This window comes from Acomys russatus, chromosome 19 (genome assembly GCF_903995435.1).
Source record: "Acomys russatus chromosome 19, mAcoRus1.1, whole genome shotgun sequence".
Lineage (NCBI taxonomy): Eukaryota > Metazoa > Chordata > Mammalia > Rodentia > Muridae > Acomys > Acomys russatus.
In genome coordinates, this window is record NC_067155.1 from 56,593,140 (window position 1) to 56,605,555 (window position 12,416).

Genomic DNA, 12,416 nt, shown 5'->3' on the forward strand with positions numbered 1-12,416 from the left:
TGCCCTAAGATCAGTGGGGTGAATTACAGGACTCCCGGAAGAGGGAGGCAGGAGGATGGAAAAGTTGGGGGCTAGCCTGGGCTACAGAGTAAAACCCTGTTTCAAGACAACACAAGCAGCCTATAGCTGATGCATTTTAAGATGGGGGAAGGGCTGCAAAAGTCAAACTGCTTGGGGTAGACATAATGCTGATAGGCACTGGGTGGGGTCGGGTCATTATATTTGGACATATACAAAAATTGTATGGTTCAATGTTCCAAAGGCGTGCATGCATCCTTTGAAGAGTGTTTAAATTTAAAGATTCCCTCCCAGTCACTTCCTCTGGTTGCTAGATCTTGAGGAGATTCAAGATCTTTGCAGACAACCCAAAGAAATGAGTAAACAAATGTTTGTTTTCGCCTCTTAAAATTCCTGAAGGCACGAGGCAGTCAGTGAATAAGTGAACAAGTCTTTGGCCCCAGTGGCTCCAAAGCGGCTGCTGGCTCCAGGAGTCTCTTCTCTTTGTTTTCCTAAGACTCTGGGCTGTGGTCCCCACCAGTTAAAAAGCCATCCCAGGCCCTATTTTCAAAGAGAGCCGGTTGCATTACAATGTCCCCTTCCCTGGCGGGGGATTCCCCGACGCGGTGGCGTCTTGCAGTCCTGAAAAAGACGTGAAATCATTAGCCCTAATTAAGTCCTCCCAGGCTGGCTGGCCCAGTCGGCGGAGACGACTGCATTCCCATCCACCCCAGAAGGAAAGGGGGGGGGGCTGGGGAAAGGGCTCCCCAGCTTTCTCTGTGAGGCTTAGAGGCTGGGAAAGGCAATTTAGGGGGTGGGATCCTAACCTTTAAAAACAGGCTTGTCTCCTGTCCCTAAAGTGGGGGAACTAGCCTGAGAGGTGTTTAAAGAGTAAATGGTCTGTCCTCTATGTTGAAAATTAAACATCCACCCACTCCCCTAGATAGAGAGATGAAGAAGCTACACAAGACACTATTTTGACAAGTTGTTACTTATCTCAAGGAAGGCGATACAGATATAGGGGCGTGAAAAAAGAAATCGTGTTAACATTATAAATAAAAATTTAATTACAAAATGATACGCAGTATATTTTGAGATGGGCTATCATGTAGCTCAGGTTAGCCCCGTGTGACAACGTAGCTAAGGATGACTCTGCCTCCAGAGTGCCAGAATCACCACACCACACACAGTCTTGATAGCTGTATTAACAACCAAAATATAGGGGGCTGGCTTGGGTGATGGTGGCATTCAAGAGACAGAGGCTGGTGGGTCTCTGAGGCCAGCCTAATCTACACAGTGGGTTCCAGGACAGCCAGCACCACACAGAGAAACCCTGTCTCCAAAAATTTTAAAAAAAAAATGAGAAGAAGGAAGGAAGAAAAAGAAAATACAGGGGTTGAAGGATGGCTCAGCTGTTAAGTGCATATACCGCTCTTGCAAAGGACTTGAGTTCAATTCCCAGCACCCACGTGGTGGCTGACAACTGCCTGTGACTCCAGCTACAGGGAGATCCGATGTCCCTGGGGCCTCTGAGGTCACCTGCACTTACATGTACAACCTGTCCCACAGGCCCACAAATCTATGCATTAAAATATATATATATATATATATTATATATATATATATATATATATATATATATATATATATATATATATATATTGGGTGGCAAGATGGCTTAGCAAGTAAGATGGCTGCTTCCAAGCCTGATGACCTGCCTTCATTCCCTGAGTCCATATGGCTGAAAGAGAGAATGCACTTGTCAGGGCTGTCCTCTTAACATCCACGAGCTTGCTGGAACACATACAAGCAAAATAAGGAAATGTTAAGATACTGAAAATAAAATAAACCGTAGAATTCACTTTGGTAAGGATGACTTGCAAATGTGTGAAGTGTTCTGCATTTTTTAAATGTTTATTGAGTTTTAGTTACATGTGTATGGGTTTTTTGCCTGCATGTCTAGCTGAGTTAGTGTCCAGGTGAGTGAAAGGCTATTGGTACCAGAAAAGCACCTGATTTAATTAGGGATGAGAGCTGGGAGAGGAGACAAGGGGACTGGGTAGTTTAACCAACATTGAAAAATATATAAGAAAGCTTTGTGAAAATCCACTGCATTAGAAGCTAATTGGAAAAAAAAAAAAAAAAAAAAAAAAAATATATATATATATATATATATATATATTATATTATATATATATATAAAATTGGCTGGGGGTGGGGGGTAGTACATGACTTTAATCCCAGCACATGGGAGGCAGATACAGGCAGATCTGTTGTGAGTTCAAAAGTCAGCAAAAACAAACGCAAAACATAAAAGATACACGCATGCGTACATATAGACATAATTAAAGCTGGAAATAGTGGTACATGCCTTTAATGCCAGTATTCGGAAAGCAGAGGCAGGCAGAGCTCGGTGAGTTCAAGGCCAGCCTGGTCTACATAGAACAGTAGTTCTCAAACTTCTGGTCAAGACTCTGTCGGTAGCTGAGTGAGCCTTTCACAAGGGCCATATATGAGATATTCTGCATATCAGATGCTTACATTACAATTTACAACAGTAGCAACATTACAGTTATGAGGTAGCAGCAAAATACTTTTGAAGTTGTTTTGTTTTGTTTCGTTTCGAGACAGGGTTTCCCTGGGTAACCTTGGCTGTCCTGGACTCGCTTTGTAGACCAGGCTGGCCTAGAACTCACAGAGATCCACCTGCTTCTGCCTCCCTGAATACTGGGATTAAAGACGTGTGCCACCACGCCCTGCTACAAAAATACTTTTATGGTGGAAGCGCTGTCACCACAACATTAGAAGGTTGAGAACCACCACCATAGAATTCCAAAGCAGCCAGAGCAAGACCCTGTCTCCAACAAACAAACAAACAACTAAATAGATAAATGGAAAATATTATTTCTAAAAAGCCAGGAGGTGGTGGCATAAGCCTTTAATCCCAGACTGAAGAGGCAGAGGCAGGTGGATCTCTGAGTTCAAGGCCATTCTGGTCCACAGAACAAGTTTTAGGACAGCTATGGTTACACAAAGAAACTCTGTCTAGGGAAAAAAAAGAGTTTGAATGGAAGTTTCCTGTGTTGTCCCCAGAAGACATGGGCTATTAAAAATCCCAGTGCTAGGCAGGGGACGCCACTCTGTTAGTTATTGGTCAGGGAGCCCCTAAGAGCCCCACTTTGGTTGCATGAGGGAAGTCAAGCTGGAACTGCCCCAGTAGCTTGCTCCATGCTGCCTGGCACTTTGATAAGTGCTGGATGGTGCCATGCAGCAGTCTGCTGGGGGAGCAAAGCCGTCAGTGGTCCTTACTCAGTGCTGGATCCTGCATGATGCGATATGGACCTGCCAAGCAAGATGTGCCCCCCTGATGTAGTAATGTCACATGTGTCGTGCAAGTCAACAACTGTTTTCTGCTTGGCTTTGAAGCCTCTTTCACAGGTGGGAATTCATGCCCGGTGCTGTGAGCCGAATCAAAAGTCTATGGCTGGGGAGGTCACAGGCCCTGGGAGGACCCTGCCATAGATGTTTTACTACAGGGTCAAGCTGTTAAATTGCCCTTCTAAACGGTTATGTCCTTCCCCACAGATTACACTGTGCTCAACCTTGGTCAGAGAAGCCCTTTCTGCTGAAGGCAGTTGTTGATGCAGAGACTCCTAACTGGTCAAAGTGCTGAGGGCACATGACGGTAAGTGCTCAACCCATGAATGGGACATCAAGGCTTAGGGGAAACTGAGGAATGGGAAGGAATATAGGAATCAGAGAAGGGGGAAGAGCAGGCTGTGAAATGCCGCCTTCTGGACATGAAATAGCCGGTGTACTCATGAACTCACAGCAGCGGCAGTGACGGTGCTGTGCCCAAGATCAAACCAGTGACATTTCCAGCAGGAATGGGGTAGGGGTGGGGGGACTCGGGGAGATCTGACCCTAAAAAACAAGACTATAGACAGTTGACGGCTCTAGGAAAGGAGAGTCATCTTTTCCCTGTGGACACACAGTCTTCGGTTGGTTGTCTGTGTTCCAGTGGCCACACAGCCATGTGCACAGAGGCAGTGCTTACTGGACACAGTGGGTTATAAACGAAGCGGGGTGTAGGGCGGTGAAAGGATGTCTCAGTGGTTAGAAGTGCTGGCTGCTTTGACGGAGTAGCCAGTTTCAATTCCCAGTATCCACAGGGTGGCTCACAACCATCACTAATTCTGGTTCCAGGGGGGCATCCAGTGCCCTCTTCTAGCCTCTTTAGGGACTTCACGTGTTTGGTACACAGACACATGCAGGCAAAACACTCATGCACATCTAGAAATCTAAAAAGCAATGTTTCATTTGTATGTTTTTCAAGACAGGGTTTCACTGTATAGCGTTGGCTGTCCTAGAACTTGCTCTGTAGAGACGGCTGGCCTTGAACTCACAGAGATCTACCTGCTTCTGCCTCCTGAGGGCTAGGATTAAATGCATGCACCACCACTGCCTGGCTAAAAAACAAACAAACAAAAAACAAGTTTTTAGTAAGAGCCAATAGGAAAGGTTCTGAACATCAAAATGTCTCTCTGGGTTGCAATTTCAACTTAAAAAGAGTAAGATGTTTTGGCATATTCCCTACAAGGGCCAATATTCACCTGCCTGATTGAGAATATGCACTGTACCCTCTGTCCCATCCTGCCGCTCATCTGGCTTGAGGGTCCAAGGAGAGCTATCGTGTCCCCCACTATAGACAATAGCTTCCAAAAGGGGCTGCATCTAATGGCGCAGTCAGTGTTTCTGCTCACACAGCCCAGTTTGTCCACCGTTCCAGCCACTCATCACTTCCTGCCTATCCTGAGTTGATGAGAATGGAGGGAAAACATCTTCAAAAAACAAAGTTTTTTTTTTTTTTTTTGGAAAACATAAACTACAGATTCTTCTTGCTTCCTGGCGCTTGCTGGCAGGCAGCCGTTGCCTGAGCATGACGCCTGCTTCCTACTTATTTGAATGAATCCCCAGAACTCAGTGTCTGTCTGAAGTGTGCATTGACAGGGGTCCACTGGAGCCTCCCAGCATGCACAATGACCCTGCATTCTTACCCTGTTCCCGCTGGCCAAGGCTCTCTTCTGAACCCTTAGAAAAGGGACTGGCAAATCTTATTGGAGGATTTGGTGGCTTTGTGGTCTCCCTGAGTGGGAGAGCTTTGTCCCCACCTCCTCCGCAGCTCTCAAAGACTCTCTCCTAAATATATGGACAACATGTTGATTCCAGAAGGTTTAGAGGAGTTCAGAGTACACCGTACAAGCCCCTGGGTGGGGGAGGAAGAGCCCATCACCCAAGGGACAGAAACGTGTTAAGCCTCCGTCTCAGGCCCTATCTAGAATCTGCTCCCAGCTCCTACTGAACGAGAACAAAGTGGGGCGAGGCATCTGCTGTCCCGTTCTGAGCTCATAAAAATGAATCCAGCCGCAGGAAGGAAGTAGATGGCCCATGTGTTTTGAAACTCAGAGGGAAAAACAGATGAGGTCCTTTGCCTATAAATGGACACCTGTTTTTCTCAGAGGACCCTGTGGCTTTCAGATGATTAAGTACTGTGTAGTTCAAGCGGTGGGCACGCTCCGTGAGGAATCTTCTAGAAAGAACGGTAAAGTGTGTTAAGACACTTGGCCTTGAGATACTGTTGTCAAGGGCCTTGATTTCACTGGGCCAAAGTGAAAATGGAGGTCTCCCAGGGGCCAGGCCTGATGGAGAAGTCTCGCTATGTATACCAAGTGGTCTTGAACTATGCCTCTACTGAGAACAAGGACATACGTGCACAGCCACTCCCAGCCGCTACTGGGAATTGAATCCAGTGCCTCACTCAGGATAGGCAGCTGTTGGTCCACTGAGGTGGATCCCCAGCTCATTCCTTAGCTTTCATTATGAGATGGGATTTTATTAACAGGATGGCCTTCAATTTGCTAAGCTTGACTTGCTGGATTAAGAGGCCTATTTCACCAGCCTGTTTTCTTACTTTAATGCTTTAATACTTCCTACTACCTGGGCTTGGCGGCCCACACCTTTAGCTTTTGATCCTAGCACCTGAAGGTAGATACAGGTAGATTTCTGAATGCAATGCCAGTCTGGTCTACATAACAACTCCGAGGCCAGCTAAGTTACAATAGTGAAAACTTGTCCCAATAAACAATGATAACAATAATAGAAATAAATAAATACTCTCTCTTCCTGAGACTGTGAATTCCAAGAGCTCAAGGGTATACCTACTTCGGGTATGTTTGTTTTTGAGGTCCACTGGGGAATGGAACCCAATGCCTCTCTCACGAGTGTTTGGCTGTATACCACCGAGCTACATCACTAGGCCAACTCCATCTTCTTTTTTCTCTTTCTTCTTTCCTGGATTTTATGTAGCCCAGGATATATATTATCCAAGGATAACCTTGATCTTCTGACCCTCCTGCCTCTACTTTCAGGTACTAGCATTACAGATGTGTACCATCATACCCTGTTTACGGTGTGCTGGGGATCAAACAGAGGACCCCATGCATGCTAAATAAGCATCCTGCCAAGTTAGCCACACCCCTAGCACACTGCAGACTCTACACATATAACATGGGCTTAGCACAGTAGACACAGTGTGTTGGTGGGTGTCAATCAACAATGCAGGGCCAGAGACAGAGCTTCTTATGCAACAGGGGCTCAGCTTGAGCAAGTCCTGTTGCTTTCTCCCAGAAGTAGAGAAAACCAGAAGGTGACACTGGAAACCCAGAAGTGAAAAGGCTGCATAGTGGGACTGAGGCTAGCCTGGGCTTGTCTTTAGAACAAAACAAAAACCAAAAACAAACAGACAAACAAATGCAATGGTGAGAAGGGACAACAGATTCAAGTTGAATAGACAGTCTATCCTGTCCACAGAGTCCACACACAGGTACCAACAAGCCTGAGTCATGATTGCTTGAAATTAAAAAATGGTTTCTATACTAAACACAATATACTTACTTAAACAACTGTTCCTTAAACAATGTTGCACATTTATTTGTATTCTTGTATACATTTGCATGAATTTTGCATGTGATTATAGTGTAAGTGATGGAGAGATAATTTAACATATATGGCAGGATGTATACAGACTATATATGAATGGGACATGAGCATATTCAGACAGGTGTGTAAAGAGGTCCTTGAGCTAATCTGTCAGAGAGACAAGGGTGTGACTGTACCGTGTGACTGACATAATGCAGAATTCAGATGCCTAGTTGGTCCAAGGCCCTGAAGATCCTATGCGAGATAGAGCCTTCTTGGTTTGGTCTGGTTTGGTTTGGTTTTGAGACAGGGTCTCACTATGTAGCCCTGTCACAGAGGTCTCCCTACCTCTTCCTTTGCCACCCTAAGCATTAGCATGTTGACATTTTAAAAACTGGTTCCTTAAAGGCTGAAGAGATGCTTAAAGGGCATCTTAGGGCTTTTATTGCTGTGAAGAGACTCCATAACCATGACAACTCTTACCATGGCGACTCTTATAAAGGAAAGCATTTAACTGGGCCTGGCTTACAGTTCAGAGGTTTAGTCCATGGTGGGAATCATTGCATCACTCAAGGGGGACACGGTGCTTGAGAAGGAGCTGAGATTTCTACATCTGGATGAACAAACAACAAAAAGAGAGTGACACTGGTCCAGGCTTGAGCATCTGAAACCCCAAAGCCCCCTCCCGGTGACACACTTCCTCCAACAAGGGCATACCTCCAAATATCACTCCCTAAGCATTCAAGTATGAACCCATGAGGGCCACTCTTCTTCAAACCACCACAAGGGGTTAAGATCACTTGCCGTTCTGTTCTCAGCATCCACATTGCAGCTTTTATAACCATCTGTCATTCAAGTTCCAAGGGACCCAAGTGACCTTTTCTGACCTCAGCAGTCTCCAGAAACATATATGATACATGGGCAAAAATGGTGATGATGACGATGATGATGATTTTGGGTTTTTGAGACAGAGTTTCTCTGTCGGACAGCCCTGGCTGCCCTAGACTCAATTTGTAGACCAGGCTGGCCTCATATTCACAGCGATCCACCTGCCTCTGCCTCCCAAGTGCTGGGACTAAAGGTGTGTGCACCACCACACCTGGCTAATACTTTTTAAAATAAAGTTAAAAAAAATCTAAAAAGCCAAAACCCAACCCAAAATCTGATCCCTTGGCCTAGCATGCCAGTACAGGTTTATAATTACAACACTTAGAAGGCAGAGGCAGGAGGCTTTTTGAATTCCAGGCCGGTCTGTTCTACATAGTAAGACCTTGTCTCAGAAACAAAACCAAAAGACCCCTGAAGATGTCCAAGGAAACCCAGAGGACCGTGGAGCCATGGGAACTGATGCTAGGAATCCCAAGAACACGCAGGCACCACTAAAGTTCAAGAGGACCCTGGGAAATAACCTTATGACCTTGAGCAGTTTGGGCTTGATGCCAGCTTTATGGTGGGGGATATGGGACTGTGATGCACAGCTTTAGGCTTTTAGTGTCTTTCCTGGACTAGATTTGTTTGTGTTGATCCTGTAACAGTGACTTTTCAACTTTTGGTGGAAAGAGGGGATTGTTACATATTTACTCTGAAGAACAAAAATTGATGGGAACCCTTATCCATCTACATGATATCAGCAGACTCACAGATTGCTACAGAGGACCATGGGACTGAGAGGTGGCTCTCAGGTGGGCCTTCTGATAACCCCAAATTCAGGCCTGGGGCTCGCTGGCTGCTCTATTCAAAGTGGAAGAAATTTGCTTGTGCCTTCCCTTTGCTTGTTCTGTGCTTGTGTGTGTCAGAGGTCAACCGTGGCTGTGACTCTTCAGTGGCTTCACTGTTTTGTTTGTTTTAGATGTAGGGTCTCTCACTGGCTTGTGTTTGAGTCAGGGCCTCTCACTGGCTTGTTTTTGAGTCAGAGTCTCTCACTGGCTTGTGTTTGAGTCAGGGTCTCTCACTGGCTTGTTTTTGAGTCAGAGTCTCTCACTGGCTTTTTTTGAGTCAGGGTCTCTCACTGGCTTGTTTTTGAGTCAGGGTCTCTCATTGGCTTTTTTTGAGTCAGGGTCTCTCATTGGCTTGTTTTTGAGTCAGAGTCTCTCACTGATTTGATGTGTCAGGGTCTCTCACTGCCTTCTGTTTGAGGCAGGGTCTCTCACTGGCTTGTTTTTGAGTCAGGGCCTCTCTCACTGGTTTGTTTTTGAGGTGGGGTATCTCACTGGCTTGTTTTTGAGTCAGAGTCTCTCACTGATTTGATGTGTCAGGGTCTCTCACTGCCTTCTATTTGAGGCAGGGTCTCTCACTGGCTTGTTTTTGAGTCAGGGCCTCTCTCACTGTTTTGTTTTTGAGGCGGGGTATCTCACTGGCTTGAGATTCTGGGGGAAGATTAGACTGACTGGTCAGTGAGTTCCAGGGATTCATTTGTCTCTGACCCCCCAGTGCTAGGGTTACAAATGTCTGGCACAGGCCCAGATATTTTAAGTAAATTCTGGTGCTCAAAAAACTTAAGTCTCCAGGTTTATAAACCAACTTCTTTACTGGGGGAACCATCTACCTTTGATTTTCTAGGCTTTTTTTTTCCCCCTCAGAATCTTCTATGTCGCCGGGCGGTGGTGGCGCACGCCTTTAATCCCAGCACTCGGGAGGCAGAGGCAGGCGGATCACTGTGAGTTTGAGGCCAGCCTGGTCTACAAATCCAGTCCAGGACAGCCAAGGCTACACAGAGAAACCCTGACTCAGGAAAAAGAAAAAAAGAAAGAAAGAATCTTCTACATCACCTAGGCTGGCCTTCATAGTTCTCCTGTATTTGTCTCCCTTGTGCTAGAATTTTGGGTATGGGCCCCCATTCCTGGATACTTTCCTTTCCCCCTGTCCACCACTCTGAAAAATGATTTCTAAGTCATGTGGGCTAATAAGATGGCTCAGGAGCTAGAGATGCTTGCCACCAAACATGACAACCTGAGTTCTGTTCCAGAACTCACATGGTGGAAGGGAAAAACTGACTCCTGCAAGTTGTTCTCTGACCTCCATAAGCATGTCATGGTTTGTGCATGTGCATGAAACACACACACACACACACACACACACACACACCATGCATGTGCAAATAAATATAATAAAAATAATAACAAATGATTATTATGAGTAGCCTTTAAGCATTAACAATAGCTGCATATGGTTCCAAGTGGGAGCAAACTTTTGACTTTGCATCATGGCATTGTCATCTATAGATCCACACCTGAGAACTATACCACATCAAATTATTTTTAAAAAGAAAAAAGCAAAATATAAATAAATAAATAAATAAAATAAAAAAAGAAAAAAAAAAAAAGAAAAAAGCATGAGGCCAAGAGGAAAACTCAGTAAATAATGCTGTTGTCACATAAGTCTGAGAATCAGAGGTCAGAACCCTAGCACTCATGTAAAAGCAAGATGGGTGTGGTAGCTGCCTACAATCCCAGCACTCAGAATAAAGGGGCAGGAGATCCCAAGATAAGAACTGGTGAGTCTTGGGTTCATAAGAGACTCTGGGGGGCTGGAGAGATGGCTCAGAGGTCAAGAGTACTGCCCATTCTTCCAAAAGTCCTGAGTTCAATTCCCAGCAACCACATGGTGGCTCGCCACCATCTATAATGAGATCTCATACCTTCTTCTGGCATACAGGCCTACATGTAGGCAGAACACTGTATACTTAATAAATAAATAAATCTTAGAGAGAGAGAGAGTCTGTCTGTTTCAGTAGATAAAATGGAGATTGATTGAGGAAGAAACTGAATCTCAGATCTGAGTTTTCACATCTATGAGCACACACACACACACATGATCTGATACACATGCAAACATGTTTACACATAGGCACAGCACACATGAACAAACTCTCTTAATGTTCTAATTTAGCTTATAGGTTTTTTTTTTGTTTGTTTTTTTGTTTTGTTTTTTTTTTTTGAGACAGGGTTTCTCTGTGTGGCCTTGGCCATCCTGGACTTACTTTGTAGACCAGGCTGGCCTCAAACTCACAGTGATCCGCCTGCCTCTGCCTCCCGAGTGCTGGGATTAAAGGCCCTCTTCTCTTTTAAGACCAAGTGTCACGTTGCCCAGGCTGACCTTAAACTCGACATCTAGCCAAGGCTGGCCTTGAACTCCTGACCTTCCTGACTCCACATCCTGAATACTGGGATTCCATGCTTGAGAATGGCAGTATTAAATGGAGGGTCTGTACTCCTGGAATAACTGTGGCACAGCATCCCTTTTAGACTCAGTGCTCTGCATCCTTGCTGGCTGAGAGGGGTCTCCCCCCACCTAATATTGAGCTCCGTGGCCTGGAAATGGCTCCATTAATAGAGCCTAACCCTTCTGCCCTTCCATGTCATTGTGATCTTTGTCATAAACAAGCCTGCCGACAAGGAGTGACGTGATGGTCGTAAATAAACAAAAACAGGGACATGCAGCATGTGCACTTTGGGGCTCCTGGCTCGATTTGATGTCATCAGACACCAGCCTGTTGCTTTTGAGTGAGGTCTATAAAATCTGAGTCAGTGGACTGGCCATTGTTCTGGTGTCCTTTAGGGGCACCAAGCGTCCTGTTTCCCCCAAAAATATGCTGACCAGGAAAGATATGAAGTAGAGGGCAAGAGGTCTGGGGGTGATGGCCTGTCTGTTTCTGGGTGTGCCTGTGACCATTTTAAGCAGATGGAGACTTAGGCCTGCAGCTACAATAACAGCTTGCGTCAAACTCCCTGGTTATCAATCCCAGGGCTCTGGGCTTTATCTGTGGCATCTCCCTGCAGCCCTATAAAGCAAAGATGGTTTGATTATTATTTTTCCTCCAGTTTTATAGTCAAACCCAGGGCCCTGTTCAGACCAGGCAAGCTCTCTGCCCCTGAGCTACACCTCAACACAGGCAGCCTTATTTAAGAGGAAAGAGCTGAGGCCTCTAGAGAGTTTAATCACTTTCTAAGGCAGCACAAGTCAAAAGCAAACTGGGGGCGAAAGACACCAGTATCTGACTCCAAGGCAGACATGGTGGTGTAGTTACTTATAATCCCAGCTCTGGGGAAGCAGAGGGTGTTAGAATTCTGCATCAGTCTGCCTACTTGTGATGTCCTCTCTTGCCTGCCATGGAGCAGGGCCATAAAGGACAGACCTTTCACTGTGGGTCTCTCCCTCTCCCTCCTCTCCCCCCTCTCTCTCTCTCTCTCTCTCTCTCTCTCTCTCTCTCTCTCTCTCTCTCTTTCTCCCTTCCTTTCTCCCTCCTCTCTCTCTCTCTCTCTGTGGAATACCCTTCCCCCTTTTCCTCCTCCCCCATGCTCATTTAATGAACTCCGTACAACATAATATCTGAGCCTTGTATTCTATCATTATCTTATTTTTTATTTTTATTTATTTATATTTTGGTTTTTCAGGACAGGGTTTTTCTATGTAGCCTTGGCTGTCCTGGACTAACTTTTTAG